The sequence below is a fragment of the Mastigoproctus giganteus genome, chromosome 3 (assembly GCF_048544385.1).
Source record: "Mastigoproctus giganteus isolate SK-2022 chromosome 3, ASM4854438v1, whole genome shotgun sequence".
NCBI classification, from domain to species: domain Eukaryota; kingdom Metazoa; phylum Arthropoda; class Arachnida; order Uropygi; family Thelyphonidae; genus Mastigoproctus; species Mastigoproctus giganteus.
In genome coordinates this window covers 130,938,985-130,953,373 of record NC_143577.1, presented here as the reverse complement: position 1 = coordinate 130,953,373, position 14,389 = coordinate 130,938,985, and the positions used below count along the sequence as shown (strand labels likewise).

General features: G+C 38.3%; 1 protein-coding gene across 4 annotated transcripts in view; it reads right to left on the bottom strand.

Moving 5' to 3' along the window:
- LOC150088273 (uncharacterized) overlaps positions 1-14,389 on the bottom strand; it is a 730,398-nt gene that overhangs the window by 541,514 nt on the left and 174,495 nt on the right. The window contains exon 1 of one of the 4 annotated variants that reach the window (XM_090369437.1): positions 1,954-2,000. The exons of the other annotated variants lie outside the window; for them this stretch is intronic. The gene's annotated coding sequence lies outside the window, so the exon portion shown is untranslated. Of the gene's footprint in view, positions 1-1,953; positions 2,001-14,389 lie in introns of those variants that run through there. 4 annotated transcript variants of the gene reach the window in all.

The following is a 14,389-nucleotide window of genomic DNA, read 5'->3' as shown; positions in this document are numbered from 1 at the left end:
CATAATTCAGTTTGAATTCTCCTGTCTGATGAATTCCACACTGCTGAAATATTTGCCGAACATTTGTCAAGGATTGAGACTATTGATATGGAGCCTTTGGTTTCATTTCCTGGTTGAGATCTGTTGATCAATGAGGATGACCAAGACTCAGCATTGAAGAATATGAAAAATGGCAATACAAAACACCCAGATGACTCACCAACCGTATTTTGGAAAAAGTCTGTCACTACTCTTAATCCTATCATGCTTCATATTTGCAACTTATATCTAAGACTGGGCATTTACCCAAAGCATTTCAATCAAATTAACATACTTCTGGTATTCAAAAAAGGTGACATGTGGTCTGTATAAGAATTCAGACCACTCCCCAGCAAAAAAAAAACCTTTTTAAACTATTTGACACGGTAATGCACAAACAACTCTTCAATTTTTTCAAGCCTTATATATATCAAAATCAACATGGCTTTGGTTGTGGAAAGTCAGCATGTGTATGTAAGTTTTCTCTGGGAGTCTATTGCTGTTATCTAGGGTCACATTGCTGTTATGGCTAAGGAGCTGTATAATACAATGTTCCAACAGTGTCATCATCCACCAAGTGAAGCCTGAACCATTTATCCAACTCTGTGTATATGTGTGTGTGTTCTCTGTGAACATATTGCTGCTAGGCTGTTATGTAGGGTCATATTGCTCTTGTGTCTGAGAAGCTATATAATGCAATGTTCCCAGTGTCATTAACAATCAAGTGAAGTCAACTTTTTATCCAACTCAGTGTGTGTGTTCTCTAGGAGCCCTATTGCTGTTAGGTTGGGTCACATTACTCTCTGGAGTCTGAGGAACTATATAATGCAATGTTTCCACATTGTCATTAACAATCAAGTGAAGTCTGAACCTTTTATTCAACTCAGTGTATGTGTGTGTTCTCTGGGAGCCCTATTGCTGTCATGAAGGGTTGCACTGCTCTTGTGGCTCAGAAGCCATATAATGCAATGTTACCACAATGTCATTATCAATCAAGTGAAGTCTGAACCATTTATCTAACTCAGTGTATTTGTATGTATCTGTTCTCTGTGTACTTATTGCTGCTAGGCTGTTATGTAGGGTCACATCGCTCTTGATGCTGAGGCTATATAATGCACATTCCCACACTGTCATCATCTACCAAGTGATTTCTAAACCTTTTATCCCACTCAGTGCAATACTTCACAAAATATGTGATGTCATCTCTACAGATTATGAAATCAATGATTGGATTATGGACTGGGACACAGTGCTTTATTATTAGTAGTATTGTTGTTCTTACATTATTACTGATTGGGTGGATCCACCCCATGACGAGTACGAGTATACTACCAAGTGCACATAACAGGGTGGCTGTTATGTGTCGTGTTACTGTAGATCTAGGAACTCTGACTATCCTACAGGTATTCAGGATTGCAACTTTTTGGAATTCCTTGTATATGTTCTCTGGAGACCTAGTGCTGCTAGGGTCTTTGGCACCATACAATTAACACTATACACTAAGTTCGGCTATTATGTTCTGGCTTGTCAAGTGGCATGATATCTTTTTGGTTATGCAGCTGGTCATAATCTTGTATATCACTGGGATACAACTGATAGGCCTGTCTGGATTCTGTTGGCTCTGTGTGTGGGGTTATTATTTTTATTATTAATTAATTTATTTTTGTTTCTTGTACTGGGCATATATAAGTCTTGCATTTAATTTTATGGATTAAGTCAGAATGCTCTTTTTATATATATTACAGGACATTTCATGTGAAGATATTACTAATTCAAATATCTTTCATATGAAATGAGAAAATTCACAAATAAGAAATATCAATTATATAGTGTGCTGCTTTTTTTTTTTTTTTTTTTTGTTATTGTAACTGCTAACTAAAATAATGATCTAAATGAAAGAATGCTAAATTCCTTTTGTTAAAGAAAATAACTAACCCAGCAAAAAAACAGTCAAAATTTAGTCACAGAGAACTGTCTTCCAAATTTTTCATTCATTCCAGATTCTTTGTATTTCTGTGAAGTGAATAAAACAAAAAAATTATTAGTGGCTCTGGTTAGCAGGGAAATGATGCAGTATTTGTAGGATGCCACACATAAAACAATAAATAAATAAAGGAAAAGAAGTAAATAAAAATTGTAACCGAAGTTAAAAGCAGTTCAATTCATTCATTACATCGAAATCTAAAAAACAACAGTTGAGATCAGTCGAAATGACAGATGTAAATTTATGGAGTTAAGATCAAAAAAGTAAACGTATTTAAAAATACAATGGCCAGACATTGCCTAAAAGGATATTAAGATGACAGTGATGTTTGCCATTTGCAATAAACATTAGTAAATACAGAATTTTATATAAACACTACTGCATTGAGGTGGGTGAAAATAAAAGGTTTCAATATGGTGATACAGTTTTACTGGCCTCATTGTGCTCACAGAATTGTACTGAAACCTGCTATAATTAGCCACCTCAACCCAGCAGTGTAAATAAAAAGTCTGTATTTTATTAATGTCTATTGCAAATTGCATCTTAACCTCCTCATAAGCTACATTATGGATGTTTGGCCATGACTTATAAAAATATTAAAAATAATTACTAATTAAATAATTTTAGTTAGGCGAAAACAAGTAAATTTCCATATTTTTATTTTTTTATTTTTTATGTGAACCCCAAACACGAGAGGTATTAGAACCTATAGTACTTAGTACTGTGCTTGGGTTGGAGGTTGAGAAGACGAAAGAAGATATTTGTTGACATTGGACTTGAACTTCTGTAGATTGTAATTTTCAGGAAATACGTATGAAGGAAGGTTGTTCCAGAAAACGGCAGTTGAATGAATAAATGAGGAAGATTAAAAGCTGGTTCTGTGGGTTTGAAGTTGGACAGTAAATGGATGTTGGCTGGTGGCGGCACGTGTTCGGACTGTTTTGAAAGACAGAGCGGGAATTATAGAAGCCAATTCAGAAGAACAGTGCCCATGGAAGTATCTGTAGAAGAGGCATGCAGCACAAACAGTATGTCTATGAGAAAGCGAGTGGAGAGACTCTGTTAGAGATGAATCATTAATTAACATAACTGCCTTCTTCTGAATGGAATCAAGAAGCCTAAGTGAGGTTTTGGGAGCACCACCCCAGATGTGGGAACAATATTCCATGGCAGGGCAGATTTGCTATTTATACAGAGTGAGCAGCTGTTTGGAGGAAAAGTAACGCCTAGAGCGAAAGAGTAAACCAAGTTTTTTAGATGCAGAGGAAGCAATATTTGTAATGTGCTTGTGCCAAGAGAGATTAGAAGTCAGGGTAATCCCCAAAAGAGATATATCATTTTGCCTAGAAATCGAAGTGTCACTAAAGATAAGCATAGGAGCAGAAGAATCCTTTTTGCGAGATATCAGACAAGACTGAGTTTCAGAAGGGTTGAAATCAACTAAGTTGTCTTTGTGCCACTGGAGAATTACCTGAAGATCGGCATTTAAGGAATTGGTAGTGGATATTCGAGAAGTTGAGGCTGCTTGAGCAGGACAAGGTTTCTCAAAATGGAAAGTGGAATGCAATGTGCTATCATCAGCAAAACTATGGATAGGATTTCCAGTCAATGGAAGAAGATCATTAATATACAAGAGGAAAAGAGTGGGGGAAAGAACTGAACCTTGGGGGAACCAGCATTAGTGGAGAAGATAGAAGACAGAAAGCCATCTACCATCACCCTCAGCGAGCAATCAGAGAGAAAACTAGATAACTAATTACTAAAAACAGTTAGGAAACCATAAGATGGAAGCTTGTTTAGAAGACCTTTATGCCAAACATGATCAAAAGCCTTCGAGATGTCAAGAGCAACTACTTGTGTTTCACCGAACCTTTCCATTGAATTAGTCCATAAATGGGTAACATAAGCCAGAATATCACCAGTGGATCGACACTGACAGAATCCGTACTGGCGATCGTTGATCAGACGAAAGGTTTCTAGGTAGTTTAAGAGTTGGCGGTTAATCGATTTCTCAATTACTTTAGAAAGAGTAGAAGTAATTGCAATGGGACGATAATTGGATGGGAGGGATTTGTCACCCTTTTTAGGAACTGGCTGGATATGAGCAAATTTCCAAGGAGAAGGAAAAACACCTTTGGAATAAGAAAGTGAAAAAAGGCGGCAAAGAATAAGAGTAAGTTCAGGAGCACAGGTTTTGAGAACAAGTGGAGAAATACCATCAGGACCTGGAGCTTTCTTAGCATCAAGATTCATCAAAATCTTTTGATAACCGTTTAACGGAAGACCACAGGAGGCACTGAATGGAGCTTGTTGGGAATGGGAGGTGTTTTACTAAGATCATTAATACATGAGCCTGGAAAAAAAATGGGATGCTAGCAGGTCAGCTTTATCCTTGGCTGAAGTGACAACAGAACCATCTGGTTTGGACAGAGGTGGGAGCAGAGATGGGGAAAAGTTGCGGCCAATAGCTTTGGCAAGAGACTAGAATGCTATGCTACCATTAGGGCAAGAAGCAAACTTTCTACTCTTAGCCTGTTCAAACTATAGTTTGGACTGATTAATAACTGCTTTACAATTGTTGCAAGCTTTGGTATAGGCAGAAAATGAAACTGAAGAATTAGAAACAAGCCAATTACGATATGCAACATTCTTCTCTTGAACAGCCTTAGCACATTTATTGGAAAACCAAGGTTTAGATAAAGGACGAGATTTTAAAGTGGAATGTGAGATAAAGGATTCCATTCCTGCAAGAATAATTTCACTGACACGATCTGAGCAAACGTTGACATCAGAAGTTTTGAAACAGTAATCCGACCAAGGAAAAGAAGAAAAGAAGTCTTGCAGGTCATCCCATTTTGCATTCTTGTAATGCCAAACAACACGAGGTTGGGAATAGCCATGAGATAAAGGTTCCATTGGAGAAGAGACAATAACCAAGTTGTGATCTGAAGTGCCTAAAGGACCTCTCACTTCGACCGTGTACTTAGAAGGGTTGTTTGTGAGAAAAAGATCAAGCGTATTGGCTGTATGATTAGGATTGTCCGGTATTCTTGTAGGTAAATGAACAATCTGTGCTAGGTCATTAGTAATTGCAAAAGCCTCAGCATCTCGACCTGCTGGGTAGGTGTGACTAGAAAACGGAAGCCAGCTGGAGTTGTGAACATTGAAATCACCAAGGAAAATTACCTCACTGTTAGGAAAGTTGGACTGGAGAAAGTCAAGTTGCAAAGAGAGGAAGTCAAAGAGCTCCAAGTGATTAGTGGAGTTGGGAGAACGGTAGAGACAACAGATGAATTTGACACAATGAGGTAGAGAGATTTTAAGCCAGAGAAGATCAAAGAGAGGAGATTCCAAATTGCCAAGTCTCCGACAGGGAATATCAGAACAGACATATGCACAAGTACCACCTTTGAGGCGAAAGGAATCATACAGCGAATAATTTGGGCATCTGAGATGAGCAGTAGTTGAATAAACCGATAACTGAGATTCTGTCAGAAAAAGTACATGGGGTTTGGCAGACTGCAAGTGGAAATGGACATCGTTGAGATTGGAATTAAGACCACGTATATTTGTGAAATGAATTAGGAAGTCCTTGGGAGGTTTAGATCTTTTCGCAGATAAGCTTGCTCTATTATTTTGACAATTCATGGTGTATTCAATAGTAAGAAAAAGTGGGTGGGACATGCTGTATGAAGTAATGAAATTTTTGGATATGGCGTACACGTGGTAAGAATATACCCAGATCCTTGACATAATGTGGCCTTGACAATGCTCCCCGCATATACACTACTCGGACTCCCTCCAGTCACTATCTGGCAGAGTAGAGGTAGCAAGATTATACACTAGCTGATCTAGAAGCCTCCTAGAGAGTTACCAATAGGTTCGGTCCGGTGTACTAACTAGCGGCCGGCCTGCGAACACCGTTTTAGAGCTGTACCCTCAAAATGTAAGGAATATTGGATCTCGCCACAACATTCATCATAACCTCAAAAGTCATCAATCATACTGCATGATGGAAGAGATAGGGAAGGGTTGACCGGAACTTAGCTCTAGAGACTAAACATGGGTTCCACCACTTCAAGCCTCCAATAAGCAAAGTGGTGGTATTTCACCAGTTGATGAGAGTCATCTACCACCTAGTACTGCCTGGTAACATAGAGGGACGGCATTCCTCCATGGGGTGTGGGCGCCACACCTCGACCACTGCTTATGTTGGTTCACACCTGGGTGGTCACCCACCATGTACTTGTGCATGGAGGTTATACCCAGGATTACTAACAGTCTCACCATCGTGAAGGTGCAAGCAAAGGATTTGGCTGTCACAGACCGTCCGGACTTCGCCGAAATTGGGTCCACTTGACTTGAGTGTCACCCGAATATCAGTTCCATCAGCGTTTTAGACTCCCAGGTAGCAAGTACAGCTTGTCTGGCATATCTGAGAGAATGTCTGTGACAACCTCAAGGACCAAATATTTTACCAGAGAAATGAATTGAAAGTACAGTATAAGTGGGGAGGAAAAAGAAAATAATATGGGGTAAAAACGTGGGATTTGAACCGCTGAAAGAGAAAACAGCGGCATTTCACATTACCAAATGGTAACGTGAAATGCTGCTGTGCCTTTACTTATGTTATGGTTTGCTATTCATCGGCCTCTAAGTGTTTTTATTTTTTTGGATTGGAATAACAATAAATTACAAAAATTATATACTAATAATCTGCGAATTCAATATTGTCCAACGCAATAACAAAACTTTAGAAAATGCTCCAGGAACATTGCGAATTTCTTCGCAATGTTCCTGGAGTATTGCGAAGAAATATTTGGAGGCCCCACTTTCTATGCCCAGAAAGTGGGGCCTCCACTGTCTATGCATTTTAACATGTACAGTAGTTGGAATTGCCATTGTCGTCTATGGGAGTGTCCACTCTGTATGTTACTACTCTGTGGTATGAGTCTAAAGAGGGAGCTTTGAACTTTCTTTATTTTCTCGCTGTAGCTCGGGTCAGTCCAAGTTTTTGGTAGCTCCAGAGTATCGGTAAAATATTTGCATTATTTTTAGCTCCAACATATCGAAAAATCTTTGCCTTTTGCCTTTTTTGCATTTTGTCTAGAGATACTTAATACTAGCTATTACTGTGGCATTCATTTATACATGTAAGTTGCTTAATCTTAGTTGTAATAACACAAAATTCTTCACACAACGAATTACCAGGAACCCTAAGGGACGGGGCTTTACGCCCCCGGTAAAATTCCGAAGTAGTGTAGTTATTATTATTATTATCATTAGCCATATGGTGCAAGGAAGCCTGAGGCTTATGCTGCACCAGACAAAAAAAAAATTTCTGAATTACCCTGACAGAGAGAACAAGAGTCAGAAGTAGAAGGGAATCATCAAGAAAGGGAAGAATGATGATATCCAGCTCAGGATCCTGGGTGTACCAAGCCCATACTCACCAGATGCGAGCCCCTGGGGTTGAGTTTGCTGTCTTTACCTATTCTTTTATCTATTTGCTGTCTAACTCTAATTTCTTCAGCTTCGAAATCTATTAGAGTAATTCGAGGGAAATTGAGGTGCTACCACTATTACTTTTGCCTGCTCCTTTCGCCTATTTCTTCAGCTTATGCCCTTTGCTTTTTCCTGCCCATTTAGCTATAGTAACAGAAACATTCGTGTAAATATTGTAAGAGTAAAGCTATCTGTAGGGGTAGCAGTTATATTTTGCAAGGCAGCCGTTTGTAAAAAAAAAAAAAAAATCTATTGTGCAAGTCATAATCGGCAAGTTTAGCATATTATGCTATCCGTAATTTAACTTGTCTTAAATCTTATCTTAGCTTAAAATTTAAATAATTCAAAATTTACTTTTCAGCTATTTTATATACTATATTTGGTATATATTAATAAGGTGTGACTGGCATGTAATTAGCAGAAACATAGGGCTCATGTTGTTACTGATAGCATATATTGAGAGGCGCTAGCCCCAAGTTGGACATGCCTTTCAATGTAAGCTTTATGCAGTAATGGGGTCGAGATTCAGAAACAGGTACCCCTTCCGGACTGCTAGCGATACGGCTGTGATTGACGGGTGCTGACTCTGTCCAGTGTCATGTGATCTTCTTAACAAACGGAAACATCTGGCATGGGTGACACGCAGTGCATGTCACCCGTGCCATGTACCTACCGGCAACACAGGGCACACTGGGTTCGTTTGTTTGAAAACAAACTAACCTCATCGTGCCTGAAATCATCCTTTGTTTTCAGCCGCCATATCATCTGTTGCTGTGCCATCCGCATGTCACTTGACATCCACCGGGCGAAGAGAGGGGGAACACAGTGAGTGGGCAGAGTCACAACCCATCAATTTGAAAGGGTTGCGCCGCCATTTTGAAAGGGATACCCCTTTCTGAATCTCTACCAGTAACGGCGTCATGATACCCTTGATTTGCTATTATGTTAATTTTAGATTAAGTATGACTCCACTAGTTATGGTTGATATTTGGTTCTCTTTTTAGGCCATGGTCATGCACTAATATTAGGCTATACAGTTAAAAATATAGAAACATAGTACTTATATTTGCAGCCGTATGCAATGTTTAATCTAACTTGATGGCATTAATTTGTCCTGACATTTTTACTTTCAGTCATTTTTTCTTTTCAGTAGTTTTATTAAATAATAACACACTTTATTATTTATCTTATTGTTTCATGTGCTATAAAGGAATAGACTAATTTTAAAATTGTATTTATGTGGCGTTAGCACTATTGTAATAGTTATCAATTAAACATTATACGCACATTGTTTTACTTCGGGCATGATCCTATTTATTTTTGGATCCATTTTTTGCTGGTGTATTTATAACTTGAAGGGAAAGCATTTCAGTCCTAATGGTGCTGACAAGCAAATTTGGTGTGCTAGCAGTAGCCGATTTGCCAATTTTTATTTATTAATGTTAAATCCTAATTTTGCTAGTTAAACACTAAATTTGAATGATCTTATAGCTAAAGAACCATGTTGAAAAAACAATAAAATAAATAAATAATAAAAGAGCAATCTGAAAAGGAATAATTACATTCATCTGCTTGGCCATCTTTCTGCTGCTTTATCAGGACCGTTGAACAGACAGATAGCAATACGAAATAAATGTCTCATGCATATTATCTTAAAATACAATACAGTATACTTAGACTGGTGTGTCCAGCCAGCCTGGACCACATCAGATCATACAGCCATCACCTTCAAACTAAACAGGCAATTACAAATAACCCAACACTCCTTGTTGGATACCAAAAGGCATAACCTCAAAAAGGCGAATGGAAAGATTTTCGCAGAACACAGCAGCCCAGCTGCTGTGTTCTGCGAAATTCAAAAGAAAATTCTACCAATTTTCTTTTGCCTCTTATCGACAGAACACATTTTGCCATTGTACACACAGGATTAATCAATCAAGATGCAAAAATAACATGCAGATATTGCACTGCCTGCAACGCTCAGCTTGTTCACGTGATGCACAGCCGATAATGAGGCAGCGAAAACAGCAAACGTGCGCTGTCCACTGCACCAGGAAATGTGAGGAGAGCCAGATGCAGGAACTTTTATTGTTTGAATTTAGACAAATCAGAATAAGATTCACTTGTTACTGAAAAGACTCCTATAAGATTAGTCACTGTTCCCTCCCCCCATGTCCGTCACTAACCACGTGACTATTGCACTCGTGGTCGAGTATGTATTCTTTCCATTGTGAAAGAGAACCCTGAAGACATATAAAGGGGGAGAAATTAGTTTAAAAGATACATGACAATTTGTACACGAATCTAATTTTGAAAATTTGTTCGGAAAAGTTAGAGTTATCGGAAGTTCAGTTCGAGTAATCGAGGGAGTTTAACATTGAATCTCCACTAAAGGGGGCTGGGACTTCAATAAAAATTTCAGTTATCGAGAGTTGACTGTATTTACATTTTTGTAACCTACTCATTATCTACTGGGGGCGAAATGCGAGGGGGCCTTTGCCATAAAGCACCCTGCGTTGGGTGGATTCTGTAAATAACATCCTAGACAGTATTATTCAGACTGAAACGGGGGACCATTCCCCCACCCAGCTAGACATTATAAAACACTGAATATGACAATGCCAATATTCAACCTCTGTTTACTATACACAACTTAGAAATAGCACTATCTAAAACCAAAAACAAATGCCCAGGTTTTGACCTCTTAGAGGTTTTTTTTTAAAGATTATCAAAAAATTAGTAGAAATAGCACTACATAATAACTATATCACAGAAGGTATATTCCCAAAAATATGGAAAAAAGCTGTGTTAAGATTATTTCTCAAAAACCCCAAGAAACCACCTACTGATCCCAAATAATACAGACTAATAGCCCTACTAGGGAAAATATATGAAAGACTAATATACAGTAGATTAGCTCAATAATACATGGAAGCAGGTTTACACTGTAACAATCAGTATGGGTTTCAGCAGGGCAACTCTACATAGGATGCCATGCACCACCTACTGACAACAGTTAAAAAACTCAGAGGAGAAATATATGCTGGCAATCTCCATTGACTTTGCTGGGACATTTGACTCACTCTGGTGGCCTAGTGTCCTTAGGAGACTCTGCCAGGACAAATGCCACACAAAACCTCTATAAGGTAATAAACAGCTACCTTACAGACAGAAGTGTCTCAGTATGCACAAGGTTCCAGGAATTGATACGTCCTATGAATAAAGGCTGCCCGCAGGGTTCAATCCTTGGCCCTTTCTTCTGGAACATTGTTCTGGACAAATTTCTGGCCTGGGGTCTGGGTCCCATAGAAAGCCTGGCCTTTGCAGATGACATGATTTTTCTTGTAAAAGGTAACATGCGAGTGGTTGTAAAGTAAAGATCAAATGCCGCCCTCTTGCAGCTGCAGGAGTGGGCACAAATGCACATTCTCAAAATATCGCCTGAAAACACCAAACAAATACTTTTAAAAGGCAATTTGGACAGAAGAAGAAGTCACATCAAAATTAACACAACCACTATAAAAATGGTAACAGAACTAAAATATTTTGGAGTGGTCTTTGACTGAAAATTAACTTTTTACCCCCATTTGATCTACTTGACGAAGAAAATGAGAAATTGTGCAGGTATGATTGCCAGGATCAGTCGAGCAGACTGGGCACTCAAAAGAAAGACCCTGGCAATCATATACCGTGCAATGTTCCTACCTGTTATCACCTATGGAGCAGGTGGATGATTCACCCGCTCGGCCATAGTAAGAAATAGGAATAAATTAGAATCGATACAAAGGACAATACTATTCACTATTACCACAGAATGTCACATGGTAAGCACACCTGCACTACAGTTGCTGGCCGGAGCTCTCCCACTTTACCTGGAAGTAGCGAAAAGAGGCTAATATTATAGATTTAAAAAAGGCATACCCACAGAATTTCTGGGGATACAACCAACACCATCAATGATGAAAAAAAAAAAGAATAGCCACAAAGCTATTTGCTCCCACTAGGGCAAACAAAGTGGGAGCAGGAAACCAGAGGTCTGGTTACCAAAAGGTTTCTGCCATGGGTGGCAATTGATAGCCCAAAGCCACCTACGTGGTATGCCCCTGGACTTTTTGCAACATTTATATTGACAGGTCATGGCTCCCTAAAGGCGAAACTAACCTCCTTAGGCCTGACTGATGACCAAACTGCACCTGTGGCGAGAGTGAAGACTGGGCACACATTCTATATGAATGTATAATAATATTTGACATCCCCAGAGCACAGATTGGCCCCCTTCCCAGGGGAGAAGAACATCTGTTCATCATAGAAGAGGAAAATGATAAAGCCTTTACATCTTTCACACAGAAAGTATTCGAAATATGCAGAATTATATTTCGGGGCTGAATTGCCAAAGAATGGCAATTCAGCCCCCCAGCAATTAAACAATAATCAATAGTTAAAATTGCACAAGTTTCCGACCACGCCCAGATGATGACTTAAAATCTGTTGGGATAGCAGTATTCTGCGCTGACAAAAACCTGACATGACAAAGCTCCCCAGGACTACCCACCATGTGTAGGAACCTGGGGCCCCATGCCAAATAAGTAATCACGTAGGGGAGGGAGATGTACAGGCAGCCAGCAAAGCAGATTAGCTGAAAAATATCAGTAAGCTAGTAGCAAAGGGATGCAATGTAGAATGAAAGAAGAATGAATGAATGAGAATGAAAGACAGAATGAATAGGTTGGGCACTGAGTGAACTAGGAATTATGATAAAACGGAATAAATGGCAGTTTTGGTGAAAGAAAGAGTGACCTAGCATGAGGGAATGAGTGGAAGAGCAAATGTAATTGGCTGAAAGAATACAAAGTTAAAAATAACTTGAATTACTTTATATATACAGTCGATTCCGTTTATTTGGGACACATCGAGACTAGTGCATCTTGGCCCGAATAAGCGGTTGGCCCCAATTATCCGAAGTTTCACGTAAAAAAAGTTAAAAATACAATGACTCCCAGCTTTACAATTGGTTCACTGTACAATCAAATCATGTTATGATGGAGTCACCATAGTAAAGTACCGTTCACTATACGATGTGTAGTAAGTGTCGGTCATTGTGATCGCGTTTGTGAATTGAATTTTAATTCTATTAAACAGCGATTCTAATTAGCAAAAATAGGAGGAATATTATCCACATGCTATAAAAGTAAAGATATATTAAGCACAAATTTACCCTTTATTACCTTTTGCACATATCATTTAATTAAAATTTAATTAAAAAATTAAATGATATGTGAAAATCGGAGGAATATCCGTGATAATCGGAATAATTAATACATACTGTAATATGTACATACTAACTAGTTGACATTTCTGTTCACTGACATTTGTGGGTGGGGGTTAAAATTTAAAACAGTAAAAAGATAAGCAATCAATAACAAAGAACACGGCACACACAAATTGCAAGTAACACGATATGCGCAAGTGAGAACGGAGTAACAAGTTACAAAGCTTTAAAAATACGAAATGAGGAGAAGATTCTGAAAATTTATTTTTTTATATGATTGAAGATTCCATGGAAGTGTAAACACATTTCACTATAATAACCCACAGAATTCCAGCTGTCAGTATTATCGCAAATTCAATAAGATTGAGTTTACTATCTGTTTATGATAGATTGCACTAAAGAAAAGCCCAATAAACAGGTGACTGCTAATTGTTTTTATTGTTTTATGGTTGTGACCTCCAGAAATCCGACCGAACCACGTGGTAGTGTCAGAGACAATCGTAGGGTAATCTTCAGTGCTGCGGTCTCCTGCCCTGATTAAACGGCATGTTGTCCCAATTAAGCGAAGTAAACCCTGGCTATTTTCTCAATTGGGTTCTGTTTCTTAAGATTTGCTCAAAATAAATGGCTGTCCCAAATAACCGGAATCTACTGTACTAAAAACATTTACTAACAACTCAAACATTATCACTGCATTCTCCCCTGGCCTGCAAAAAACTGAAGAAATACAGTAAGTTGAGGTGCCCAGAGAGGGCAGTGCAGAAAACAAGAGTCAAATAAATGAAATGAAAGCCAGAAGAATGAATGGAAGTGTAAGTGTGTGAGAAAAATAACACAAACCATAAGTGCTACAGTTAAGTAAACATTAACCCTAGTTTTAATTAGTATTTAAATTTGCATTACACATCATTGCATTCCCCCAACCAGTGTGTGAGAAAAAGATGAATGAATGAGTGAGTGAGTGAAAAAAGAGGAAAAAAAAAATATATATATATACATATATGAAACTTGAAAGAAAAAAAAAAAAAAAAATATATATATACAGTAATACCCCAAAGTTACGCGATAGGTGGGTCCGACGAAAATCGCTTAAGTCGAATTCGCGTAAGTCGGGGTACATATAAATTTTGTTTAATTGGGACCAACAACTAACAAAAACACTAGTTTAGAAGAAAAATATTAATAAAATTGCAGTTATTTATACATATTAATACAAAATATGTATTAAAAAAATAAATGACTTACGTAAAAAGTTATTTCGATGTCGATGGCTTCATAAAATCTAACAAATTCGTCTGACGACACAGACTTCTTTTTTTCATGCAGAATTTCTTCGTAGCAAGCTAATAATTTTTTTTATTCCTTGCTTTGTAGTTATAACACGTTCTTCGTTGTAGTCTATGTTTTCTAAAATTTTTAAGCCCTTTTCAATTGAGCTGAGACCTGTCAAGTTTGCAATTGTCATGTGCTTTTCGCCGTTGCCTCATTTAGGCCTGTAGCACATGCAATATGACATGGTCTTTCATTTCGCTCAAAGCGTTTCACAATTTCATATTTTTTCTCTATCGACAGAGGCCGACTGGCCATAAGCCTTACCGGGGAAACCCCGGTGG